Source organism: Octodon degus, unplaced genomic scaffold (assembly GCF_000260255.1).
Source record: "Octodon degus isolate 3935 unplaced genomic scaffold, OctDeg1.0 scaffold00193, whole genome shotgun sequence".
Classification (NCBI taxonomy): Eukaryota; Metazoa; Chordata; class Mammalia; order Rodentia; family Octodontidae; genus Octodon; species Octodon degus.
Window position 1 is genome coordinate 140788 of NW_004524769.1, and position 12667 is coordinate 153454.

Consider the following 12667-nt stretch of genomic DNA (forward strand, 5'->3'; position numbering starts at 1 on the left):
GCTGCCTCCTTGGGTAATTTCCTTGATGCCCAGCTAGCGGCTGCCTCCTTGGGTAATTTCCTTGATGCCCAGCCTGTGAGTGGAGATACACAGTGGCTTGCACTCTCACCTCGACAGTGGCAGGTCTCACTGCCTTCTCCAGTGTGGTGTTCGTTGGTGTAATAATTTGTTAGGGTTGCTTTCTCAGTCTGCTTTTCGCTCTGAGAGCAGGACACCCAAGGCTGAGTAATTACCCAATTTCTTACTATTCCTGAGATGGGGAAGTCCAAGAAAAACACCAAGGCACAGACACTGGGAGGATCCTTTCACTCTGTCCTCACATGGCTGAGGTGGAAGGGCAAGAGGAAGTGAACCCCTGCCCCAAGCCCTTTGTACAGAGGTGGCATTAATTCATCTCAGGGAGAGACCTCAGGACTGTCCCCACCCCAATAAAGGTTCCAACACATGAACTCTGGGGGACACATTCAGACCATAACAGAACACCACACACAGCTGGCTTAGACAGCACAAATATATGAGCTCATGGTCCTGGAAACCACAAGTCCAAGGTCCAAGTGACAGCAGGGTTCATTCCTGCTGAGCACTCTGAGAAGAATCTGTCTCTGATCTCACCTTAGCTTCTGATGCTTTGCTGGGTCTCGGGTCTGAAGTTTCTCTTCCCCTCCGAGCCCCCAAATTCATTTGCTGAAACCAGGCCACCAGTATGATGTCAGTAGGAGGGAGGGCTGTTGCAAGTGACCTCAGAGAGAATGGTGAACTTATAAAAGAGTTGTCAGCAGTGGACTTGCCCTTTGCACTGTATGGGGCTGCAGGAGCAAGGCACTATTAACGAAGAGGTCCTTCCCAAACATGGAAAATGCTGGCAATTTGATCAGGAACTCCCAGCCTCCAGAACTATGAAAATACATTTCTGCTCTTTCTTAGTCACCCAGCCTAAGACAAATTTTCATAATGGAATAAAAGATTATATCTTTTATATAGGTGCTAGGGTGCTAGCTGTATCTGGCAGTCCTTTGCTTGTACAAATACCACTAATTTCTACCTTGTCTGTGTTTTGCCTTCCCCCTATGGGTCTAGTCCACATCTTCCCATCTTTATCAGGCTACAGTTCTATTGGAGTAGGGGCTCACCCTTCTCCAGTGTTTTCTCTCTTGACCGATTACGTCAGGAATGATTGGACTGCCAAGCAAGAACACATTCTGCAGTGTTGAGGGTGGGGGGATTAGCACTTGAATCTGAGGACAGACAAAATTCTGCCCTTAACTACTGATGGCCACAGTTCCATGCCTCACCTGCACAAGTGCTGTGGGCACAAGCACCCCACATTAAATATCACACCATTCCTAATGGCTTGACATTCTCCCTTTTATGTCTTTCTTTTTCCTTACTAACACTGAAGTCTGATATTAATGGAAAAACCATTAAAAAAAACTATTATCCTATGAGGTAGAGTGAATGCACTCAACCTTAAAAGGAAGACTTATCGATCAATTTCAGTTAAACCTTGCTTGTCTGACACTTTGCAGCTACGGAATGTGTTTTTATTACCTGGCCAGATAGTTCAGGTTTCCGGTCAGTCTTAGTAAAGACCCCTTTTATAACATTGATAAAATTTTATCACAGAGCTATGAAAACGAGATTAGACTTCATAACTCACACCAGGCCTTGGAGGGGATGCTTCTATAAATTTTACACACCTTATTAAGCTTTAATGCACCAGGTCTGATAATTTTTAAAAACAGAAATTTCTACTGAATTTCACATATTCATAGATGTTAATAGAAATAGATGATGTGTGTATGTTACCTGTATGTATTTGTGTGTAGACACAAAATTCTCTCCAACCTTTCCTTCTCTCCTCTCCTCTCTTTTCCCTCTCCCTCTCCCCTCACAGGAAAGCAGCAAAGGAAACTCCCTTCACCTAGCTATACACAGAAGACTGACAGGCCCATTTTTTAAGATTATTGTAGTTTCTCTGAAGTTATCCAAATTCACTGCTAAAAGAGAAATTTATATCATTTTTATATCATTTGCTTTAAAACTTCAGTCCTATTTTAACTTCAAATATCACCTGATTTTTTCAGAGACATGTTTTGAAGACTTATTGACATTGACAAATTAACCACAACATGCCCATTAATTTCTAGTAAGATGAAAACCAAAGACAGCGCTGGCCAGTGACTTTGTTTTCCAGTGGAATCCTACAGCCATTCTCCAACATTTTCACGCTACAGAAAGCAAACCACGTACATAGTCAACACCGCTGTCTCTCCCAGGACTGTGTAAAGCCTGCGGGACAGGGATCCTTGCTTCTTCTCCAGCCAAGGTTCCCACCTGTAGCCAGATGCTGGAGGACAGGTGTGGCCCCTCTGCCTGTGTGTGGCCTCAGGCTGAAAGGGCGGCAGTGCAGTGGCTGGGGGGGCCTCAGAGACCTTCCCCCTGGCCCACCATTCAGGAGGAACCGCAGCTCTTGGGTCAGGTTAGGTAGGGTCATAACAAACTGTCCCCTCCTGCTCTGCAGAGACAAGGGGTGCTTCTCAAAATCGTGCAAATGGGATCAGTGTCAGGGCATAAGCTAGTACCCCATAATTTTAATGTCTAGCTAGGAGTTGTGCATTTTGAGTTCAAACACCAACTACGAAGAAACATGCAAAAAAGATATGAAACTGCTTGTGAATGAACTGGCAGTGTTTAGAACATCTGCAGATGCAGTAGGCCTCTTCTCATGCCTTCTTCTGAGGGTCTTTCAAAGCATAGCTCACAAAATTTACTACCCCAAAAGATGTCGTTCTTACTTTAATAATACCTCATGGGGTTCACAGAATTCCTTGAAAATATCAGTAAACATTAAGAATAATGAAGGTTTGCTATAAAAGAAAGTGTATCTCAGTTCCATGATCGTGATGGTTCGGGGGCATAGGATCTGTCCCTCTCAAGGATGACATTGAAGCACACATGGGCTGAAGTAGATGCAAACTTCCTCGTTGTGATGTGTTATTGTGCTACACTCAAAAACAATAAATCATCGTGGCTCCTTGGCATCCATGGGTAAAGTTATGCATCTGGGAATCTTAGGGAAGAAGGAGAAAGACAGATACAAACTTCCTGAAATAACTGTGAATCCTGAGCATTCCCTGGAGAAAACCCTGCTACCTAGACGGAAAAAAGCTAATGAAGTCGACATTTCCGAGGATCACAAAGCATTTTCCTTGCTGCTTTCCAGGGCAGAAGGAGCACATGTTGTTTTCCTTTTATCTGTCAGGGAAACACCAGGGAACACACTCTGTCTGGAGGGTGGGAACCGGAAATCGGCAGAGACCCCTGGAGACTTCTGCAGCTGGCACCTGAGTCACAGCTGTCTGGCTGTGGAGCAGGGTGATCAGGCTGAGCCCCCAGCCGTCTCCCGGCTGCATGCCAAGCACTGGCCATTTCGCCACGATGGCAGCACTGATGAACACTCAGGTAACATTCTGATTGGTGTTGTTCCAAATTGGGTTGCCCTGGCACTTGAGTTAATTTGGTGAAGTTTACTGCAGTCTTGGCTGGCAGCCATGTACAAGTGCTTTCCTACTTTTGTCTTTTTTTTAATTTAGAAAAGGTTTTTTTTTTTTTAATTTTAAGAGAATAAAAAACAGTTGGAAAAAAGCATTAGAAAGGATACAGAATTTCACTAAGCAAAATGACAGGAATTCAATAATAGCAGTTATATTGCATATTGTCTTCAAATTAGTTATTTAGATTAGCAGATATAAGTACGTAAAATTGGACAAAAATATAAAAAAATAAAAGGGAGAGAAAAAATTTAAGCATGAACTGCTCCTTTCAATAGGCCAGCAGAACTTAGCAGTACAATCATCCAAGCTATCCCGTAATATGCACACAACCCTTCCTTCTTTCCTCCTTTTCTCCTTTCCCTCATGCCAGTTGTTCCTTCCCCTTGAACAGTTCCTTTCCAAGGTATCACACAGAAGCTGCCTGACGCCTGTGATGTTCTTATTTGAATAGCGTGTGGGCCATGAAGCCTCTGTCTTTGGCTGGAGTCTCCAGAGGAGCCAAGGGTGTCAGAGTGGGAGGGCTGTGCCCACGATGCTCAGTCCGCCATCCTCATGGCAGGCACGCACTAAGTCTCGGCTGAACACCAAGCAGAGAGCCAGGTCTTCTCTCCAGCTGCACTCCTTCCTACCCTGGAGCCACCAGTTTTCTCATCTGGGAAATGAGAATAGTGGTATTTCCCTCAAGCCTCCCACATTGTTTCTATCATCAGAGTGGATAAAGCACCGTAGAACACTTTTCCTTCCTTCTTGTTTTTAAATAAATTAGTAGTCTCCGTAATCAGTTATATGCAAAGAGAAACGTAATTTTATCCCTGTTCTTCTGGTTCTCAGTTGGGAAGGACTTTTGTATGAAAGAAAGATGAGAAAAACAAGCTTATGAACACGTATTCTTTTCTCTGATAGAGTGAGGCACCTTTTCTAGGGACTAATTTCCCTTACAGAGGGGTCATTCCTACCCTGTTTCCAGAACTCCCCTGGTGCCTGCTGTTTCTCCAAATAAGCCTTCTGCTAAAGAGAGCTGTCTTGTTTGCTCTTTTTATTGCTGTGGCAAGTTCAACACCCACAAGTTAAAGGAGGAAAGGTTGTTTTAGTTCAAGGCCTGTAGAGGACTCAGTCTCTAGTCAGCTGACTCTGAGGTGGGCAGTGAGGTATGGCAGGAGAGACAGTCCATGGCAGGGTGGGCAGGAAACAGTGACCTTCTCTTCTTTCCCTTTTTATTCTGCCCAGGCACAGTCCTACTAGCTGGTGCTGCCCACACCCACAGCGGGTCTTCCCCCTTCAGTAAAGCCATCACCCCTACCCAGAATCATGCTAACCTCAGCAGTGGGGTCATCTAGCATCACACACTCATGACCTGCGTGGGGCAGGAGACTGGCTGCATCTGGAGACTGGTGTTAAAGTGAAATAAGTGAGACACTTAAACACCACGTGGTTTCCTCTATACGAGAAGCCCAATATGTACATATAGAACAAAATAAGACATAAATGGCAGGGGCTGGGAGAGAGAGCTTTCTCAGAGAGGAAGAGGGTGGAGAGATGGGAGAGGGGAGGGAGAGGCGAGGAGGCAGACAAAGACATCAGTGGGGCTGTGTCATGTGCATGGACAACCCCCACAAGCAACGGAAAACTGCACACTGCAAACATGGACTAATAAGGAAAAATAACTTAAGGGTAAAAGGTTAGAATTCAAGTTTTGAAAAGATCCCAATTTTACAAAGCTAAAATAAATTCTATAAGGTCAGTAAAGAAAACTGTGGTCCTGCGGACTGCTGGACACTTGCTAAGTGCACCATGACTGTGGAGGGTAGACTCAAGAGGATGAGAACCAACACTATCTGGGCTCTTTTAGGCCCGGTGATAGCTGCCTCTCTACAGCACTGATGTCTGACTCAACACTCCCTGACTGTTGTATCAAACTCTTGAGGTGTGTGGCTTAGCTCCGAGACCCTCCAGCCCCACCTACTCTAACACTGAGCACAACGGAAGAAGCCACAGGCAACCCGCAGTCCCTGCCAGCATGACACCCCTCTAGAACACCTTTCAGACTTCCTGACTGATGACTCTGCTTCAGCTCAGAACATTCCTGCAACGTCCTGCAGGTAACTTGAGTCTCTGGTCCAGGCCACAGTCACTTATGTAGGGCTCAGATTAAACTTTGTTTTCATTTCCATTATTTTGTGTCCCTAAGTGTATGAGTTTATTTCTCTCTTATATCCTCCTCATTCCCATTGCCACCATCTTCTCTACCACCCCTTAGGGGTGGCAGAGGGAGGCCTGCTTGAAAGGTGTGAGGACCCAGGTGCTGGGGTCAGCAAAGAGCAGCCAGGGCGACAGGCACCTGATGGCCTGCAGGTGCATTTGCCTGTTCAATCCTCTCTGCCATTATTAAACCCATTTGCACATTGAGAAACTGGGGCATGTATGTTGAGCAACTTGCCTCAAGTCTTGTGGCTAGGAAGGGAAAGGAATGTGGGCATTAAAGCCGTACAGTGGTAACCCCTGTCCACTGTTTAGTCAGGAGGACCAGTTGAGCAGCTATTAAGTGTCAAGTACTTGCTATAGGGAGGTTAGTTTAGCAGCAAGTGGAGGGCCCTTCATTTGTGCAGGAGAAGACAAAAGTCCCCAGAGAAGGAGGGATGAGAAAAGGTGAATGCAAATGTGCAGTATGTGTTCCTCTTGTTCCTCTGATGGAACTCTGCAAGAACAACTTTTTCACTACCACTGAGCTTCTGGAATCTCGCTGCTCTCTGATTGAACTCGAGAAATGTAAAACTTGTATTCCTCCTGTGCCCGGTCTCTAGAATACCAAAACATCTGGTTTCACTTATATCCACTGACAAAGGTTTTGCGACGTGGCTGCCCGTGGCTGGTGCCATCAGCTGCTGCCTTATCTGTACTCGCCATTCCTGACTGCTTCTCACAGTTACCAGGACTCTTGTTAAGGATCTGGGCATAGGCGGGGAGAAGGCCCCCAGGTTTCCCAGGCAGGTGCACACTGCAGGGTGCTGTCCTTCGAGAATCCGAGGAATGGATTCAGACTCTAATCCAGAGGACATGTGCATTTATGGAAGTCTTGTTTTGCCTGAATCTAGATTACAGAGACTTAATAGCACCCATAAGCAGACAAGGATGCCCCTGCTGCTCGGTCCCTGCCTGTGTTGCCCTCCCTCAGGCCAACTTTTCCTCCCTGGACCCCCAAAGGAGGTGGTCTGCTCCTCAGAGAGCTCAGTGCTGGCATTGCTTCTCTGCCCTTGCTCCCGAGGGGCTTCTCTGACTTGCTCAGCATTCACCTTCGCATCACGGCCAGCTGTGGACAGAAAGCACAGACTGCTTGCTCACGTGCCACCCACGCAATGGCATCATGGAGACAGAGCAGGAGAAGAGGCCTGAGGCCTTCAAGGTGTCCAGGATTCAGCCACAGATCCTGAAGATGGCAGGGCCCAGGCCCACACCTTTATACCTTGAACCTATTTTTCCCTCTCTGAAACTTTCCATTTGAACCTTTCTTTGTTCCATTGTAGCATCTTGACTTAGCAGCTTCCATCACTCCCAGCAAGAAAGGCTGGGCATCTAGGGTTTCGTTTATTTTTGTTTGGTCTAGAGGTAAAAAGAAAAGATCATCTGATGATTTTTTCATGAAGATCAGGCTGTGGGGTGTTACTGAATGAACATAATTTTTCTAAGGGATTGACTTTGTCTTCATATTTACAGATATCTTCTTAGCTGACAGACAGCAGCTTTCCTTGGCTGTTGGGGGGACATTTTTTCATGAAGATATTCCTAAGACTGGTTAAAGAATGTCATGTAGGGTTTAGTATACTGAATCTTTTCTTATTCGGTCCCTCCCTCCTGAAAAGAAAAATGTCTAAATGAACTATGGTTTCTTCCCAAGGACCTCAAGGTCGGGCCCTAGAAAGCAGGTCTATGAAGCCAGCCTTTGTGCTAGGTAAGAAAACAAACACAAAACCAAAAGAAAACTCCAACAACAGAAAAGCAAATGTTTAAATCACACTTGCAATTGAGCTTAGTGTCACTGTTAACCCGAACTTGTCTCTTCTCTAAGGAGTGGGCGTCTGAGAGAAACAGCTATGGGGACGGTGGACAGGAAAGTCAGCCATATTTGCCAAAATGAAAATCTACTGAGAGAAGTAAAGCCAGGCGAGGTCTAAAAGAATGCTCACAAATTCACAGCATAAATAAATCCAGCTTTGAAATATGTGTGGTTTTTTGGCTGCCATGACTGAATATAAGAAGTTAAATATTTTACTTAGTAAAGAGAAAAAGGAAATGTGAGCCAGAGGCTGCCTCTGAGGCTCACTGCCTTTGGAGGAGAGTGGCTAGTTCATGTACGACCTAGGCTTCTCTCTGCTGAGGAGAAAGAAAGGCTGCCTTGGGAGGAGCCTGACTGACCGCTCAGCATTGCACTCCTGGCTGGGATTGATTCCAGATGTGGGAGGTAAATGCTAGAAAGAATTTGGAAAATGGAGTGGAAATGAAAATCCCTTGGGCCATTTGGGTGTTGATGACAGATGAGGGAGGTATTTGCAGGTTAAGTAATGAACTCGCTAGGAGCATGGAGAGTTCTTAGTCCTGTAGATATTTAACAAGCAGGAAAGACCCAGCAGGGACATGCATTACAGAGGCCAAGCTAGGAACTATGGAGTTCTGATAGTTACACAGCAATGTGAACATAAGACACGGCTGCTCTATACATAAGCTCAGTTTAAGCCTCTTCCTAAAAATGGGTTCATAATTTATAAAGATGTGCTTTTCATTTATTTACTTATTTTTGTGGTGCTTGGAATTGAACTCAGGACCTTGTGTTTGCCAGGCAGGTACTGTGCAGCTCAGCCATATCTCTGGCTTTGTGCTTTTTACTTCAGTGTCTTATTATTTGATCTACTATGGCTTATTATTTGAAGAAATATTGAAAAGTATCCATAGTGTGTGGGTCTATAAGGCAGAATAAGAGACAGAAGAGCAGAGAAGAGGTGAACATAGATACTGGTGTGACCCAGACATGGCTCTAGATGCTGACTCTGCTATTTTCTAAGTTGATCTTGAGCAAATTACTTGCACCCTCAGTGTCCTGAAGAAGGTGAGTCCACTATTAGTATTTATTTTAGATCAGTTGTTGTGAGAATTAACCGAAGTGATGTACATAAAGATTGAGGCCAGAATTCAGGTAATTCTCAATAAAATCAAGCTAATATAACTGTTTTGGTTGTTTCACAAATGGAAGTTGGCCAACAGATGCCATATGATCCTATATGGTATACTTTTATTTCTATTAGAGAAGATTTTATGCCTTACAAACCATTTATAGCACTAATGGATGTCCACCATTTTTAATTTTATACTGTATTTCTGTTAGAGTTCTGGGTTACAAGCAACAGAAATCTGCTACCAAGAACATACATTCTTAGAAAGATTCCATGAAAGAAAGCAGGCGCCTTAAAGAATTGATGGCTACTAGAAGATGACCTGAGGGTACAGATGGGAAGCCCAAGAGGAAGACAGGAAGCAAAAGTCTTCAGCCCAGCCTTTGAAGTCTCAGAAGAGATCATTCCCTGTTAGCCAGAATGAGTTTACACTCGCAAGCTCTGGAAGAGCCAGAGCACAGGGAGAGAAAAGATCTGTGGAGCAGCTCCTGAAATTACCATGCTCCTCACCCCACACAGGGAATGTGTGCTGGCAGCCACTGCTGGTTCAACCTTCCCTAATGCTTTCACAGAATTTTCATATTCTTTTAGCTACATGTTCTTGGTACCAGGATCACATCACTTATATTGTATTCCCATGTTCTAATAGCTAGAAAAGACCCACAGGCTGCCATTCGGTTCTCCTGGGGAATGTGACAGGCCTAGTAGAGTCCGGCTTTCATCTCCAACCTTCCCTTCTCTACGACTCCTCCGGTGGGTTGATGAGCAGGTGGCAATGCTGAAGAAAGAGAACACATACATATGAATGTGCACATGAACACACACACATGAACACATACACATAAGCAAAGAACGCTGAAGCCAGAAAGGCTTCATATGTTCATTCATGGTTTCCTCTGTGTATCATGGTCCAGTAAGAAAGCAAGTAGCAGCTGAATTTCTGTCTTTATTCTTGTCCTCAGGCCTCTGCCCAGAAGAATTTCTGCTCTGTAATTTCACAAACCACCTCCATCTTACTAAGCCCTAACACATGGCTTCATGCTAGCCCAGAGGGAGTGCCATTTTCTAACTTGCAGAAATATGTTTTATGCGCTAGTGGTGGACCTCTGTAAAAGTCACACCGTTCAAAAATAAAGGAAGGAAAGAAAGGCTACCTTCCTTTATTTCTTCTGCTCAGCACTTCTTTTTAGTTTTCTCTTTTCTCTTAGAATCAGAGAACTTCAGGATGGAAAGGCTCTCAAACCATGGCCTAATCCTGATATTCAGCTAAGTGTGAAGTGGTCCCTCCCCCAAACATCCAGCACACTGGTCATCCAGATTTAAGCATCCCCATGGGCCAGAAGCCCGGGACTGCCTTCCCAGAAAGCCGTTTGTTTCACTTCCTGGCAGTTTTGAGGAAAATCTCTCTTTACGCTGAGCTGAAATACATGTGCCTCAACTTGTGCTCATCCTGCGTGGTCCCACACCTGCAGGCACCATGCACAAGCCTCATGCTTCTCCTGATCAGCAGGTGAAGGCCAGAGACACTACTCCAAAGCTGTGGCCTTCTCAGTCCTCAGGCAGCAGGACTCCAAGGCACATGTGGCGCAAATGCTTCAGATGCCCTCTCATTCAAACTACCACATCTGCCCTACATATGACAAATAACAGCAGCAACCAGGCACCATGCAAACACAGCTCATTGTAATGATATGTAAGAGTCACGAAACAATAACAAAATAACTAGATAAGAAATTCACTGTATGCCAGGCGGTGTGATAAGCGCCAGTCTGTAATATTTAGTTTAATCCTTTGAGCTACATTTTTAGAGATCTTGTTGTTCCCTCCCTTCCCAGAGGAAGAAACTGAGCCTCTGAGAGCTCAAGTCATTCACCGCGACTTCCCACCACTTGTATAGGGTAGTGACAGGATTTAAACCTGGGCATCCCTCAAACCGAGACTTACGTCACACCCGCCTCACTATGCTTCTCTTAATGAATCAGTCTGGCTGAAAGCTGTGTCGCGCTCCCCAATCCCTTTCCCTGCCCTCTCCTCCCCGTCCCTTCTTTCCCTTCTGTCCTTCCTGGCGATCCATCATGGTCAGCCTTCCGTTCCTGTGACAAAATACCTGAGGAGGGCAATTTAGCGTAACTAAAGTTGATTTTGGCTCACAGTTTCAGAGGTCTCGGTCCAGTCACAAAGCTCCTCCTCGAGGGGCTGCGTGGGCGGCGTCTTCCTTCCTGGCCTGCACCTTATTGGACTATGTGACTCAAGTCAGGGAGGGTCCCACTCACTGGTTCGTTGGCCCACATGCCAATCATCTCTGGAGCCGCCCTCACAGCCCCATCCCGGAAGTGTGCTTGACTGACTTCCTATGTCGGGTTGACAGGATTAAGGATCCCGTGTGTTCCCACCAAGAATCTGACAAGACATCTCTGTCTGTTGGCGCCAGGACTCACTATGGACGCAGTGCCTTTGCAAGACTGCACGGGTGCCCAGCGGGTTGTGGGAGAGTCGGGAGCGTCGCCCTGAGGCGTGCGCTGGGAGCCCCTGCCAGGGGGCGGAGGTGAGTGGGAAGGAGGGGGCCGCAGGACGGCAGTCTGCTGAGAGCTCTCTAAAACATTCAGCCGGTTCACCAAACTGTTTCCACAGAATTGTGGAAATCAGTGTGTCCCAGTCATAATAGCAGGGCTCTTACTGGATTTTGGTAACAGAATGGTAATCAGTTCTGTCAAGATTGTGCTGGAGAAAAAGTGAGCAAAACAGGGACACGAGGCTAAGTGTGACAGTAAGTGGCAAAGCCTAGAGAACTCTGGTCCTTGTGCGCAGGGGCCAGGGTTCTCAGTCTGGCTCATTAGCATATCTCTCTACCCAGCTTTGACTTGGTTCAGCCAAGCACCTGTGACTATCAGGCCCAACCGCCTGAGAAGGTGCAAAGTCTAACCCTGAAAGGGCTGTGAAGCTGACTGAAACTTTAAAACTGCCATCTATTCTTGGAATTCTGAAATTTAGATTTCTGACTTGCATCAATTTCTACTCCCTTAGAGAAAAGAGCCTCATGGTTTTTTGTTTGTTTGTTTGTTTGTTGTTTGTTTTTTTAATCGGCTTCTTTTCCCCCATCACCCATGATAAATCAAAGCCAATTCCTTTAATGTAGATATTTTCTGATGCTTTCCTGTTAAATCTTCCCTAATATAATATTTAAGGGAAACTTCAAATTGGGGTCTCTTGTGTGCTAACCATATGTATGTTGACTAACTCAATACAAATCAGAGAGTTCCCTGGCTAAAAAGATTCGTTGGGCCTCAACTCTGAGGCGGGAAATACTGCATTCCAGCCCAGCCAGGCTTAGTGCAGCTTTTCTGTGTGCACTGAGGTCCACTAGGTGGCATCTCGACACATGGAAAGGTGGGTGCATGCCTTAGAGACAAATCCAATGTACGGTTTTAAAAATAGGTTTTAAATTGCATTGAAGTCTATGGTTGTAATAGTATTGAAACTCCGAGCATTTGTGAACTGGAAGAGTCAGTGGCAAAGGAGCTTTTCTGTATTAGATAAGCGATGTTCTAATAGGATCACACTGTGTGGACTGATGGAGTCCTGTCCTGAAATCGCAGGCCAGGGTGAAGGCTGGTGCTGCCGGACCCGGCAGACAGCTCCCATTGTGGCTCCTTGTGATGCAAAGACATAAACCAGCAGAGAACACAGCGCAAAGGCATGGGGTAAAAAATTAACAGGTTATTAGTTGTCGCTTGGGCCAAATCTAGCAGCCCAGTGAGGCCTTCATCTTCGCGCTCTGTAGTGCTGTAACAGGACATGCAGCCTGGGTCACTCAACAGTGAAGAGTGCCTGGGCTCACAGTGCTGGGGGCTGGAAGGCTAGGCAAAGGTGCTGCGCAGGTAATAGGCCTTCGGGCTGTGTTTTATGTGGTAGAGGGAAAGCGAGATTGGGTGAGGGGACAGGAAGGCAACA